Here is a 13,458-nt window from a genome sequence, read left to right as displayed (position 1 = left end):
CAAGCCTCCAGCATCGACCATGTCAGGTGACCAGCTCTTAGCTTACTTTTGGATCCTGCCATTGGAAAACAGAAGAGTTTGGGTGGATGAAAGTCAAGATGAGGAATGAGAAAGAAAATAAGTGATGAGGGTTGGAGCTGGAAAGGACACTCGGCTATTTGCTGATCAAAGAAACAGAGCAATCTATACTCATGGTTAATTAACAGCAGGAGGGGGTGTGGCCTGCTGAGCTTGAGACCTCCATGGTCTCAGCCCCCGAGCTTCTGGTTTCCACCTGCCAGTTTCTTGAAGTCTGCTTTAGGGAGGAGAACTCCTAACATGGCCAGGTGCAGGCTTCATGCTGATAGACCAGTTATCCCTGGAGTCCCTCTACATCTCAGCCTGTGACGGACTCTCCAAAACCATTTCTCTTAGCACCCTGCTCTAAACATCCCGCTTGGATTTGCTCAACACAGGGAACTGTTCTTTGAGCCTCGGCCTGACCCCAAGAGCCACTGACTTCCCAGAGATCCCTTTTGGTCCTCAGCAGACAGAGGGAATGCAGAAGGCAGGTCTCCTGGGGACACTTGTGGACTCAGGGTTTATAGCTTGTTGGTTTTTTACTGTTGTTGTTTTTCAAAGTCCTAAGCCTTGGGTCTCTGGCTTGATTTATCTTCCCTGGGAGGTGCTTTCTGCGGAACAGTGGCTCTGGCCAGAATGGGGAGAAGCTGTGTCTAACTTGAATGGTTGGGAGCTTTTATCATTTTATGTGTCTCTGTCTACTGTCACCTCCAGGACCCACGAGCACAAGGCAGTTAGTCAGATGATTTTCATGATTGCCATCTCCCCATAACCTTTTTGGGAGGAGCCACAACTATGACACAAACTCACTTGTACCTCAGCCCAAGCCCAGGTTCAAAACTCCATTCAGTCACATTCTTTGCACCCAACAGGGCAGGAGCTGCTTCTGGGGGTGAAATGAAATTTGATTGTGGCAATTGCTCCCTACTCAGTCTCCAGCTTCCCTCTGTGGTCAAGAGCTGGCTAGTGCCCCCACCGTCAGCTGTTGGCTGGGTGGCTCCACTCTCAGTGAGTCTCCTTTGGAGGGTGTCTTAGTTAAGTTTTCTATTTCAGTGAAGAGACACCATGACCATCGCAACTCTTACAAAAGAAAACATTTAACTGGGGTGGCTCACTTACAGTTCAGAAGTTCACTCCATTATCATCGTGGTGGGGAGCATGGCGGCGTTCAGGCAGACATGGTGCTGGTGCTGAGAGTCCTACATCTTGAAGGCAACAGGAAGTCAACCCCGACTCACTGGGCAGTATCCTGAGCATAGAAAACCTCAAAGCCTACCCCCACAGTGACACACATCTCTAACAAAGCCACTCCAACAAAGCCAAACCTCCTAATAGTGCCACTCCCTGTGAGATTATGGGGGGTGGGGGTGGGCAGCAATTACATTTAAACTATCACAGAAGGGCACTTGGCTTTGCAGGAAGTTACTCTGCTCTTTCTCCTTCCTATGTGACAATGGGGCCTTAAGAATTTAGATAAGATGGCTGGTGAGACTTATCATCGGTTAAGAGTGCTAATTACTCTTGCAGAGGACCTGAGTTCAATACCCAGTACCCACATGATGGTCACAACCATCCAAAAATAAAATTCCAGGGTCTCTGGCTTTCTTTTGGGCCTTCACAGACACCAATGCATGCACACAATATAATACATGCAATCAGGCAAAACATTCATATACATAAAATAAAAAGAAATCTTTTTGAGAAAGAATTAAGATGAGGCTGAAGAGTGCATATATAAATAACTCCTAAGTGTGGTGAAGTAAAACCTTTAGAAAGTTTGCTAGGGTTAGGGCTGGGGTCGGTGTTTGCGTAGGGTTAGGGTTAGGGTTGGGTTTAGAGTTAAGACAGAGGTAGGGTTTGGGTTAGAGTTAGGATAGGGTTAGGTTTAGGATAGGGTTAGGGTTAGGGTAGGGTTAGGGTTTGGGTTAGTTAGGGTTAGGGTAGGCTTAGGGTTAGTTAGGGTTAGAGTTAGAATAGGGTTAGGGTAGGCTTGGGGTTAGGGTAGGGTTAGGGTTAGGGTTAGGGTAGCGTTAGGGTAGAGTTAGGATTAAGGTTAGGGTAGGGTCAGGTGATGAGGAAGGATGGGATGTAGGTGAAAGGAAACAGGAGTTCTGAAGGAGGACCCATAGCTAACTGTTTTCCTAGTTTTGACTCTGACATGCTTTCCTATTTTGTAGTGGATAAAGTATAACACTGCAGCTGATAGTGAAAGCACAAACGCCTAAGTGAACTCCAGGGCTTCACAATGGCGATTCCAACTGTTCATTAAAACAGAGTTTGGGAGTCGGCAAGTGTCTCCTTCAATGGCTGCCTTAATCCAGCTGCATTCATTCATTAAAGTTGTCTTTATTAAACAAAAAGGAATTTAGATGAGGACTCACAAGCCTGGGAAGAATGTCCAACAAGATAACCATGTAGCTTCTAAGGGCAGATGGATATCTGGGAGGCCAGTTTTGATGACGACAAGGGACTCTCAGTCCCCAACTGCTCCTTTAGTCTATCAGAGGTCTTTTGCTGATGGGATGATAATACCATCTTTTTCTTTTTAAAATAATTGCCGCAAACCTGTGCTCACTGGGTTGGCTAGTATAACTATCCCTCCCCCATACCTGGAGAACTGGCACTCAGATCTCAGCTGTGTGCCCAAATATTTGACATCAGCTTCCTCCCAGCAACTACTCTATCTCCACGAGAAGGAAAAAATAAACCAGACAGCCTGCTGCTTGTATGCAGATAGGAAGGGGTTTTCACATGATAAGACTGGACTTCTATTTTAAGGCTTTATTTTTTTCAAATAAATCTATGTAAACAAGGATTTGGGAGTCTAAACAAGCACAGAGAAGCAACTACTCATCGTTGTTCTCTTGGCTGAAACCAGTGCAGGAGTTCCCTGGGCTCCATTTTTGTATGGTGGAATCTGGGAGTGTTATTAATAATATTTTTTTAAAAAGGAACAAAGTATCTCCATATATGGAGGGCCTCCCCCAGGTCTGAGGGTCTCATGTCTTCTTTCTTTGGGGACGTGCGGGACAGGGTCCTTGTGCATGGAGCACTTTATGTTGGGGTAATGGAAAGGATTCTGGGAAAGTGATTCAGTGCTATCACAAAGCCATCAGTGGGACAGTCTAACGCTGTATGCTCATACAGTCCTTCCAATCCTGCTTCTACTCCTCACCTCCCTTGTCAACACAATTTTAGAGACTCAGTTTAGAGAGGTCACTTTGGTTGTGTTTTCAAACATATATATGACACAAAAATTTTTAAAATCAAATCCTTTGTTCACCTGTTCCCTCAGGAAGGGTTCCTGTCTTTGTTTGTAAGAAGATTTGCAGAACAATAAACTAAAAACACTACTTTTTACAATTTTCTGTACAGTTGGGATTCTTGGCAGAGTAAAGCATGCTTGCAAGAAGCATGTCGTCTAGAATGCCCCCCACCTTCACCACCCCCCAAGTGACTCAGGTGCACTGGCCCCTTTGATCTTCACCAAGACCTACAATACTTCTTTTCCATTCAATCCTGGAGAAAAGGGGGCTCAGGGCGAGGAGTTATTTGCCCAAGATTACTCAGAACCAATTTTAAAAGATTGCAATGCAAACTCACTCCATGTAGCTCTAATCACGTCCCACAACAGTTGCTTTTTAATAGTGGTGAGATGCAGGTGCATAAAACTTAATATCAGTCATTTAATGTAGTCTCCTCGGTGATGGGCGATGCGTTCACATTGTAGTGCACCCAGGCTCCAGAACTCTCTCAGCTTCCCAAAGCAGCTCGGTGCTCCTTCAGAAGTGTGCCCCTCCCTCCGTCCTGGGGCTGACAGCTAGCACCCTCCCCTCCACCTTTATACACTCACCAGTTCTGCAGAGCCAACATGAGTGGAAATATGGAATGCTTGTCTTTTGTGGGGATGGGTAAGTTCGCCAATGTTCTCAACACCCATGTCTTCAACTGTGTCGCAAATTATTGCATTTGACATGCTATTAATGGTTGCTATATATTAGACACCTATTATGCATCAATGGGTGTATAATCTTTTAAAGCATGCAGGCCTTATGAATCCTATGAAAAGCAAAAATTCTACAAAAGAAACTTACGGTAATTTACATATTCACCTTGGCTAGAAAACGCTACACATTGCAGCCTCAAATCAGGCTGCCCTGACATCCTCTCATTCAACCTGAAACTTTCACTTTAACCTTTCTCACACAGTTGGGATAGTGGTAATGAACTTCTTGAACTTTTTTTTAAAATATTCATAGGGCCTAATTTGCCCTTTGTCCTATAGAAGAACAATTTGTTGGGTATAAAATATTCAATAGCTTTTTCTTCTAACTCTGTAAATATTCCATTCATTTGACCTGTACAAGTTTTGTGCTGTGAAATTTGGTTATTTTGTTACTCAGAGAGCCCTGTATTTGATAAGCCTTTTTAATCTTACTGCTTTAAATTAATCTTTGACATTCTGTAGTTTGCGTTTCAGTGTGCCTTTCCTTAGATTGATTCCATCTGGAGTTTGCTGTGCCCCTTGTATTTGTAGATTTGTGTCTTTCCTCAAGTTTGAGGATGTTTAGACCATCATCTCTTTAGCTTCTCCCTCTTGTCTCCCCTTTCCTGCAGGAACGTCATCATTGCATAGATTTATTCTAAGCCATCTATAAGTTTGTCAGTTTCTGTTCACTCCTCTGTAGCTTTCTTTTTGCTCCTCTGACTCACTAACTTCCAGTGGCTTGTCTTCAAATGCAAGGCTTCTTCCTTTTGCCTTTTTGAGTCTGCTACTAAGCCATTTCTGTAAAATGTCTAACTTGGTTACTGTATTTTTCAGCGCCATGATTTCTATTGGGTTCCTCTTAATGATGTCTCTCTTTTCATCTGTCTTCTTCTCTTGTCTGTGACCTTTCCGTGACTCTCTTTGTCTAGGTGCTCCTTTGGTGCCCAGGGCATGTGTTGTCTTGATGTCTTTGGCCAGTTTCCGGAGCCTTATTTTTATTGAGCCACCTTCTCCTGTTTCTTTGCACACCTTGTGAGTTTGTGTCAGATCCTCGGCATTTGAAATGTAAGTCACCTCTTCCAGTCTTTATGGGCCAACTCTGCACAAGATTCACTCTCCAGGCATTCATGAAGCTACACAGATGACAGACAGGCAGACAGACAGACAGACAGGCAGACAGGCAGACAGACAGACAGACAGACAGACAGACAGACAGACAGACAGGCAGGCAGGCAGGCAGGCAGGCAGACAGGCAGACAGGCAGACAGGCAGACAGGCAGACAGGCAGACAGACAGACACCTCAGTTTTTTTCGGGAGCTGTGTCTCCCTGGAGACCTTCTCCCCATCCCTCTCAGTAACTCTTTTTAAGCAGTTTAACTCACACTTTCCATCTCAAGGCCTTCCTCTCCTTCCTCAGTCCACAGCTCAGTCCTCCTGCCACTCCCCTGCACCTCAGCACACACCACCACCTTTAGCAGCCTCCAACCTGATAGTCAAACCATGCCACCATCCCCCCAGCTCTCCCAGCCACAGGGAGCAGAAACTGGTGTCCTGGGCAGTCAAAATGAGCCAGAACATTGTGTACAAGTCCACTGACTTCCTCTGTTGTCACGAAGGAATCAGCAACTGGGAAACAATCTCCTGTCTGCACTGCACAAGGTCACGTGGGAGGGGCTCTTCCTTGGTTAGGCACTTGCTTGCTGAGTGTAGATTCTTAGTTTCTAGCACCACACAAAGTTTCTGTGGCCCACCTGTTCCTGGTTACTTGGTTTTTACATGGGGAGGTGAAAGCCTGGAGCCTTCTAATCCATTATTTCAGGGACATCTGCCTCACGTCCACAGGCTCGACCTCTACCTAATTGCTTCCCACCTGAAGAGAGACCGGAATGCTGACATACCAAAAGCCAGGATCCAACTACATAGAAGCCGAGGGGAGATGAAGGGCCAGGATGAGGGGCTAGTGAAGCTAGAAGAGCAGCAAACTTCAAGAAAGAGTGGTGAGTTGGGGTGGGGACTGGTATGCTCCCATGTATAGTGTGAAATGGCTTCATTGCTAAAACCTTCCGTGAAGGAAGAAACCTCAAGCTTCCAGAGCCTTCTAAAGTCATCCTGAAACACTTTCATCAAGTTCAAACATGCGGATAAAGAATCTCTTTGTGGTTCTGGGAAATCAAACCAAGGCCTTGTGCACACCAGGCAAGCAGTAGACCACACATAGCCCAGGAAGCAGAGAATCATCCCATCACAGCAATGGTGAGACTGATTTGTTGACTCTGCCCCGCCTCCAGCCCCCCTTTCCAGGGGACATCTGGAAGTGAGCTCTGGCCAGCTAGTCTTTCATACCTGTATAAGAAATAAATGTTATAAAAACTCACCTCTCACCGGGAGAAAAGCACTGTCATTAGGGAAACATGAGCGGCTGGAATATTTGGGGGCCTGGCCTAACTCTCCTGCTTGAACAAACTGACTAGATCAAGGTCAAGCTGACATTTGGTGACTGCAGGGCCCTGCGGTTGGGGGTCAACAGCTGCTGTGTGGTGGAAGGCTGGCGTTTGACTCTGTATTGTGTTTAATTGTTCTGCTTTCCAGACCTGTGTTCCTAGAGAATTTCCCACCAAAGCGGAGAGACTTAGTTTGCAAACTTGGATGACTCTGACATGGCTGGCCATCAGTCTTAGACTAAACTAAGTAAACGTGGATGAAGAAGGTTCTCGAAATGTGTTTGAAGATTCTAAAGAAATCCTCTGAGCAAAAACAACAAAGGCGGGACCAGGAAACAAAGTATTAATTTCACGTCCCCCCATTAGCTTCCCACCTGCTCTGTCTGATCCTTGTTCAGCACAGAGAGGGGAAAAGGCTAATGTGGAACACATTTATATCAACAAACCTGCGGGAAAACAGGCCTCGTTCTCCCACTGAGCCTGTGTCCTCCACAGCGAAGGCCGTTTCCCAGCCTGGCTGGGAGCCAACTGTGGCAAGCTGGTGTCCATAACTGTGGCTAATGACAGCCCACTTTCACTCCAGGGGTGCCATAATTGCCCAGAGCAGTTTACAGATCCATTGTTTTATGGCCATATTTCAGAAGGAGGGGTCAGAGGTTGGCTGAGCCAGCATCCTCACAGAGCGATAGACAGAAACAGCCTCACATTGAACCCCAGATCCTCCCCTGAGTTTAAAGTAGGCTTCCATAGTTACTTTGTTTTATATTGTCTTTTCTTTCTTTTTAAAAATATGTAGGCTGATGTAGCTATATGCACTTGGGTGCTGCGTGTGTGTGTGTGTGTGTGTGTGTGTGTGTGTGTGTGTACGAGCACACATGTTCACATAGACAAGCAGGTCTGAAGACTTTGGGAGCTATCCATCTTATCTTTTGTGACAGGGTTTCTCACTAACCTGGAACTCCCCAAGCAGTTAAGGAGTGACTCTGTGGTGTCTCCCTACTACTCCTGACTCTGCCTCCCAGAGTTGGAGTGACAAGTGTGTACCATCACAAATGACTCTTTTTTCATGGATTCTGTTGATCACACGTCCTCAGACTTGCAGGGAGAACACATCACTGTTTGAACTATCCTCAGAGGCCAAGGCACCTACCTTCTGATAAAATTTGTTCAGGAACCATAGCAGTGGGGAGGCAGGAAGGTAGAAAGACAGGTGCTGAACAGTGAGTCAGAAGCCCGTGTTCACCTTCTCTTCAGCCTTATGGAACCAAAATGCCACAAATACCCAGAGCCCAGAGGTACCTTCCTTGCAGGCTGGCAGTGTGGTGGACTGGGGTCTGCATAGGTCAGGATTTGCTGAGACTGTACTGACTTGTGCTTATATGATCCTGGAGAGAATATCCCAGAACACACCTGGGTTATATATCTTAATCTGTTGCTACAAACCTATATAGCAGATTATCACACCTAATGCTGTAGGCAATTTTACCACAATGGCAAGAATCTATGAATCTAAACACCTTTAAAGAGAAAACAGATGCAGTAAAAAATGTGATATAAAAGATTGGTCGGCCCTGTTTGAGTAGTGGGTGTGGAGGCCAAGGACGTTACTCTACACTGTATATTTGAATATGTTCATAAGGATTATCTCTTTAATGGTAAATTAGGTTGCTGTGATCTTCCGAACAGCTCATTATCACAGAGCATCACTGCAGGCATAAAGTGACAGGTGTGTGTGGTGTGACAATAGCTATGACCTCCCAGGTATTGGAACTTCTCACTGTTGTAATATCACAGGACAGGTCACGTGTGGGGACTGCCATTGGACAAAATGTCATGTGCTATAAGACCACACATGCACCATGGAAGGAATTGTATGGCAATTTGTGTTTCAGAAAAGATCAAGGAACTCATGGGACATAGAAAAGAAAGAGCCCGGGGCTGCCCTTCCACCTGCTGTGATGGGTGTTTCCCAGAGGAGGGCACTGAGCGGAGGGGAACAGTGGGTGTGTGTAGTGGGAGTCCTCTAGCTGAGGGACCGTGAAGACGGCAGCAATGGAGACTGGCTTTGTGTGAATGGAGGTATGAGAAGAAGGAAAAACAAAAAAGAGGGGAGGGTGGAAGGAAAGGAGTGAGGAAGATGAGACGGAAGGAAGGGAGGAGAAGGAGAGGCGGAGAAGGGAGAGGAAGGGAGAAATGGGGTGCACTCTGTGGTTTACAAAACAAAACCAAAAGAGCATTAACGCGCGAGACAGGGCCTTGGAGGGAGGGAGGATTGACAGGGGTGGGAGAGAGAGAAAGATGAGAGCAGGGTGAGAGCAATCATGATCACAAACATACACAAAATTGTCAAAGAATAAATTTAATAAAAGGAAAAATGATGTTTGCTTTGTAAACCAAAACAAACTCTGGAAAAGGATACCACAAAAGGTGCTCAGTAAGTATAAATTATACTTGTCGTTGTTAGAGCTGCCCAGGGTTTTAGTAGGCATCTCTGAGTTATATTCTGTTGTTAGAACTGCCCAGGGTTTTAGTAGGCATCTCTGAGTTATATTCTTTGAATAAAATAGGAGTTACTAGTGTTCAGTCTATGCAAATATTTTACCTATTGTCGAATTGTGTCTTTCTCAGTGGGTCTGCACAGCCTTTTCAGTTTGTATCATGAGCTTACACCCCTTCCTGAGACCTCCTCATCCCCGTGAAGCAGCAACTGTATTGTGGGAGAGTTTCTCCAGGTCCTCATTCTCTGTCTGAAGCAATGAAGATCACAGCGCCCTGAAGTACCCCAGGTGCAGCTCTTCAGTTGACTGCGGCTGGCGTCAGTTTGGGTCAGCACACCAGGCTCCTCTCCAGGAGGAGCACTGACTGAGCCCACTTCAAGCTGTGTCTCCACAATGAATCATTGCAGAGTTGCAGCAGGAATCTCAAAGGTGATGCAAGTTTTCCAGAGACACGTGACCATGCTACTATGCCCCTCCACTCATGTGGCTGACAACGTCTTGTCATTTTACACAAAAAGATAATCATAATCCCACCCTTGACCTTGATCTTAGCAGAGTCCTGTCAAAAGGACAGTGAAAGTAAGTTGTAAAGCAAGCATATGACTGATCGTATTTCAGTGAAGGAGAAACAACTCGAAAAACACATCCTATTTTATAAGAATGGGAGTTTGCAGCTGCTTCCACAGGAAAAGGAGAGCAGTTTGGCATTTATATCAGAATGTATCTATGGCCTCTCAACATTGATGCTGAATATGCAACTAGAAAAACCAAAAGTAAGCCCATAAACACAGCCCCGTATCACAGCAAGCTGGATTACCTCTCTGAATGCTTCACTTCTCTGTCCAAATCACTCATTTTGTCTCTTGTTATTGGTCTTTAAAATACCCAATAAAAGAAACCTAACTTTCAGATGAGAAGAAAACATTGATTCTTCTGCTGTCTTCCCACCTGTGTAAGAGCCCAGATCATTTCTCACAGAGATAATTAAGAAAACACAATCCTTCCAGAGGTAGTCTTGAATATCCAAGGTCCAAGACAGAAATGTGTGACTGTGTCTCATTCTCTCAAGTCAATAGGTCATGAACAATGCCAAATAACCTAGGTCATAAATGTTAATATCTATCTCAGATGGAGGGTAAATAGGTGGGTAGGTTGATGATGATGAAGAAAGATAGATAGATAGATAGATAGATAGATAGATAGATAGATAGATGATAAACAGGTGAGAGAGAATTTGTATTTCTCAAACTACAGGATCATTAAAAATTATTCCTAGAGATGAAATCATGAGAGCAAAACAGAACCTTTACACAAAATAGGGAGTCAGTTTCTCGAGGTACCCTGTAATCTAGTTCCAGGCAAGAGATTAAAAGTCAAGCAAAGGCGGGTCCGTCTCCCAGGGAGTCAGTTCCCATTAGCCACTACTCATCGCTTACAGATACCAACTGTCAGAAGGAAAGCTAGAGGAGGATACAGTGCTGCAGTCTTTATCAATGCCTCAGCACCCCCTTTCCCAGAGATAAGTGCCTGCTGAGTTTATAATATAAGATACAGATGTGGTGAGCAGTCAGTGTGGATAAGTGCAATGCGATTCCTTTCAGAGTCCAAAGGACTAGGAAAGGCACAGGAGGTCCTCTAGGACTCAGCCTACCCCTTCCTCTCCAGCCTCTCATGGACATTTCCTTGCTATACCTAGTCTTATTCCAAGAAAATCATCTGAGTTGTAATGGTACCAGAGAGACATCCCCTAGGCTGTGGTGTCTACAGGGAGATGGGAGCAGGAGATCAACCCATGATTCTTGTCTCAAAGAGTTTGTGCTTGACTATAAGGAGGTTTAAAAATCGTCTCCCAAAAGTTTAGCATGACATTGAACTGAAAAAAACAAAAAGTAATAAAACAAACCACTCATCATCAAAAAGTTTGTTTCACTGGCTCTATAATTCAAATATGCAAATAGAAAGGAAAAGTAAAGGTACTATTGATGCTCAATTAACTCCTGTTCCTAGCTAGCTCTTAGAAGTGGACCCTGCTGCAAACACATTTCTTCCCCTGGAAGGTATCGTGACCAGACTTAAAAAATCAAACTTCTCCTGGAAGCAGATCTGTGACAAGTTGATAATTTCCCTGGGTATTGTCTACACAAGTTAGATTTCAAGTCACACTAACCCAATATTACCAGAACATTCCCAAGAGTAGCACCAAGCAAAGTGACAGCAAGCAGACTTTTCTAAACCTCATCAGACACATAAATGCCCAAATCATGAGTGTAAATGTCCCTGTCTCCCCCTCCCCCCCAGTACATAGGCGTCTGCAGAATACATTAAGATCCCAGCGGTATTTTCTCCCCTTCCTAATATTTCCAGCCAGTGTTTCTTCAAGGAGTTTTGGGGTTGGGCAAAGGGTATCAGGTTTCCATGTAACCTCTCATTTTCTTTCACTCCACATGGGTTCTGCTGAAATCATAATTTTGCCAGTGAGCTACTTGTATGTTTTAAGGATCTTAACAATCTGCATCATAGAAGACACAGCTACAAGGAACAGGGAGCTAATTGTGATTTTCAATGATTTGCTTAGTAAAAGTAAATGTTTTCAGGAAGTGGGTCTTTACTCTTTGCGTTTTCAAAATGTCCACACATGAAGCGGTATGCTTAGCCTCGCCTATGCTGGGATTATAGCAAGCATCATAAACTGCCAGGAGTTATACACTGAGCATGATAAAAGTGATAGTTTATTAAATCCAATATAAAGCTATAGACGAAACAAAGGCTAGCATATTGGGAAGGGAAGCCATTGTGACCCGAGCTGCAGCTTTATGGGCTTTCAGCATCTGCAGGCAGTTACCCGGGATTTTACTATCTCCTGCTCAATATAGTGTTCTGATTAAAAACCTACTTATTACTTATCTGGTTATTCTTTTATTAGCTTGTGACCAGCTTGTATCACCTAATGCAATTTTGTCAGACACCTTGCCTAGAAGCAGATGGGAGGAATGATTTGAAAAAGATGACCAGGCATCCATTAAAACATATGAAGAAGAAAGCTGAGACGCCAAGGGTGGCTATGACCCTATGAGGGAGAAATCTATCCCTTGAGCCCTCATCTGTCCTCTGCAGTGTGAACAAGCCCCTCTAACGTGTTCTGTCTAGCCTGGGAGGTAGCTGCCATCTTGTAACAGCAGAACCTCAATCCAGGCATTTGTGCTGCAGACTGGAGTGTGCTCAGACATAGCACAAGGGGTTGTGTTACGATCAATCTTTCTGCCACCCGCTTGAGTTCTGCCAGCATGTGGGTGGCCAAAATAATAGACAGAGACTTATATTAAGTACAAATGCTGCTTGGCCAATGACTAGGATTTCTCATCTGCTAGCTCAGTCTTAATTATCATAAATCTAGATATTTCAAAAGACTTATCAGATGACTTCCACTAGAGTCCTCATCCCTGGGATCACATGGTGGCTCAGAGCAGAGAGCAGGAGGAAGAGAGAAGGGGAAAAGAACCACTTCCTGCTTGTCCTTGCTTAAATATGAGTCTCCCTGCTATGTCACTTCCTGCCTGGATCACCACGTCTTTACTACATTTCCCAGAATCCTTCTTGAATTCTAGTCCCATCTAACTTGCTGCCTTATTGGCCAAACAGTACTTTATTTAACAATCAATATGATGAACATACACAAAAGTACTTCCCCATCAGGGCTGTCACACTTCCCTCCCTCCCAGTGCTCCCTGGAGGTGGGAGAAGGGAAGATACAGAGGATGGGTCATGCCAAGCAAGACATAAATGAAGGTCTATTAAGGTAGCTCTCAAGGACAAGGACGAAGGGGATAGTCAGCAACACGTCTAGATTCTGAATTTCTGAGAATGCCAAGGCAGAGATTGTAGGGAAGCAGCCAGAGTGAATGAACCTAGCACTTCCAATCACATTTTCAGAGTTCATTGAAAACCAGTACCAAACTGGGGAGAAATGTAAAAACATATGTCACATGACTCTTCTGTCCCAGGACTTTGGGCAACTAGTAGACTGGTAGAAGGTCACCCAGTGTCCACCTCAACAGGATGAACAGGAGTGTCCTCCTGCATGTCCTTTTATGAGCTTGAGACCAGATACTGTGAAAACCTTCAAAGCGTTGCTGTTTACCTCAAGCAGTCGTTCTGTGTGTGCCTTACATGCGTGGGAACACGCAGACATGTTTCTACAAATAATGTTGAGAGTTTGGCTTGACTTTTTAAAAGATTGTACATGTATGAGAATTCTGTAGCTGTGTGTGTGTGTGTGTGTGTGTGTGTGTGTGTTTATGTATGTGTGTGTGTGTGTGTTTATGTATGTGTGTGTGTGTTTTGTGTGTGTGTATGTGTGTGTGTGTGTGTGTGTGTGTTTTGTGTGTGTGTGTTGTGTGTGTGTGTGTGTGTGTGTGTTGTGTGTGTGTGTGTGTGTGTGTGTGTTGTGTGTGTGTGTGTGTGTGTGTGTGT

This window comes from Cricetulus griseus, chromosome 5, assembly GCF_003668045.3.
Source record: "Cricetulus griseus strain 17A/GY chromosome 5, alternate assembly CriGri-PICRH-1.0, whole genome shotgun sequence".
In the NCBI taxonomy this organism is placed as follows: domain Eukaryota; kingdom Metazoa; phylum Chordata; class Mammalia; order Rodentia; family Cricetidae; genus Cricetulus; species Cricetulus griseus.
Note: the sequence above shows the minus strand (reverse complement) of the source record.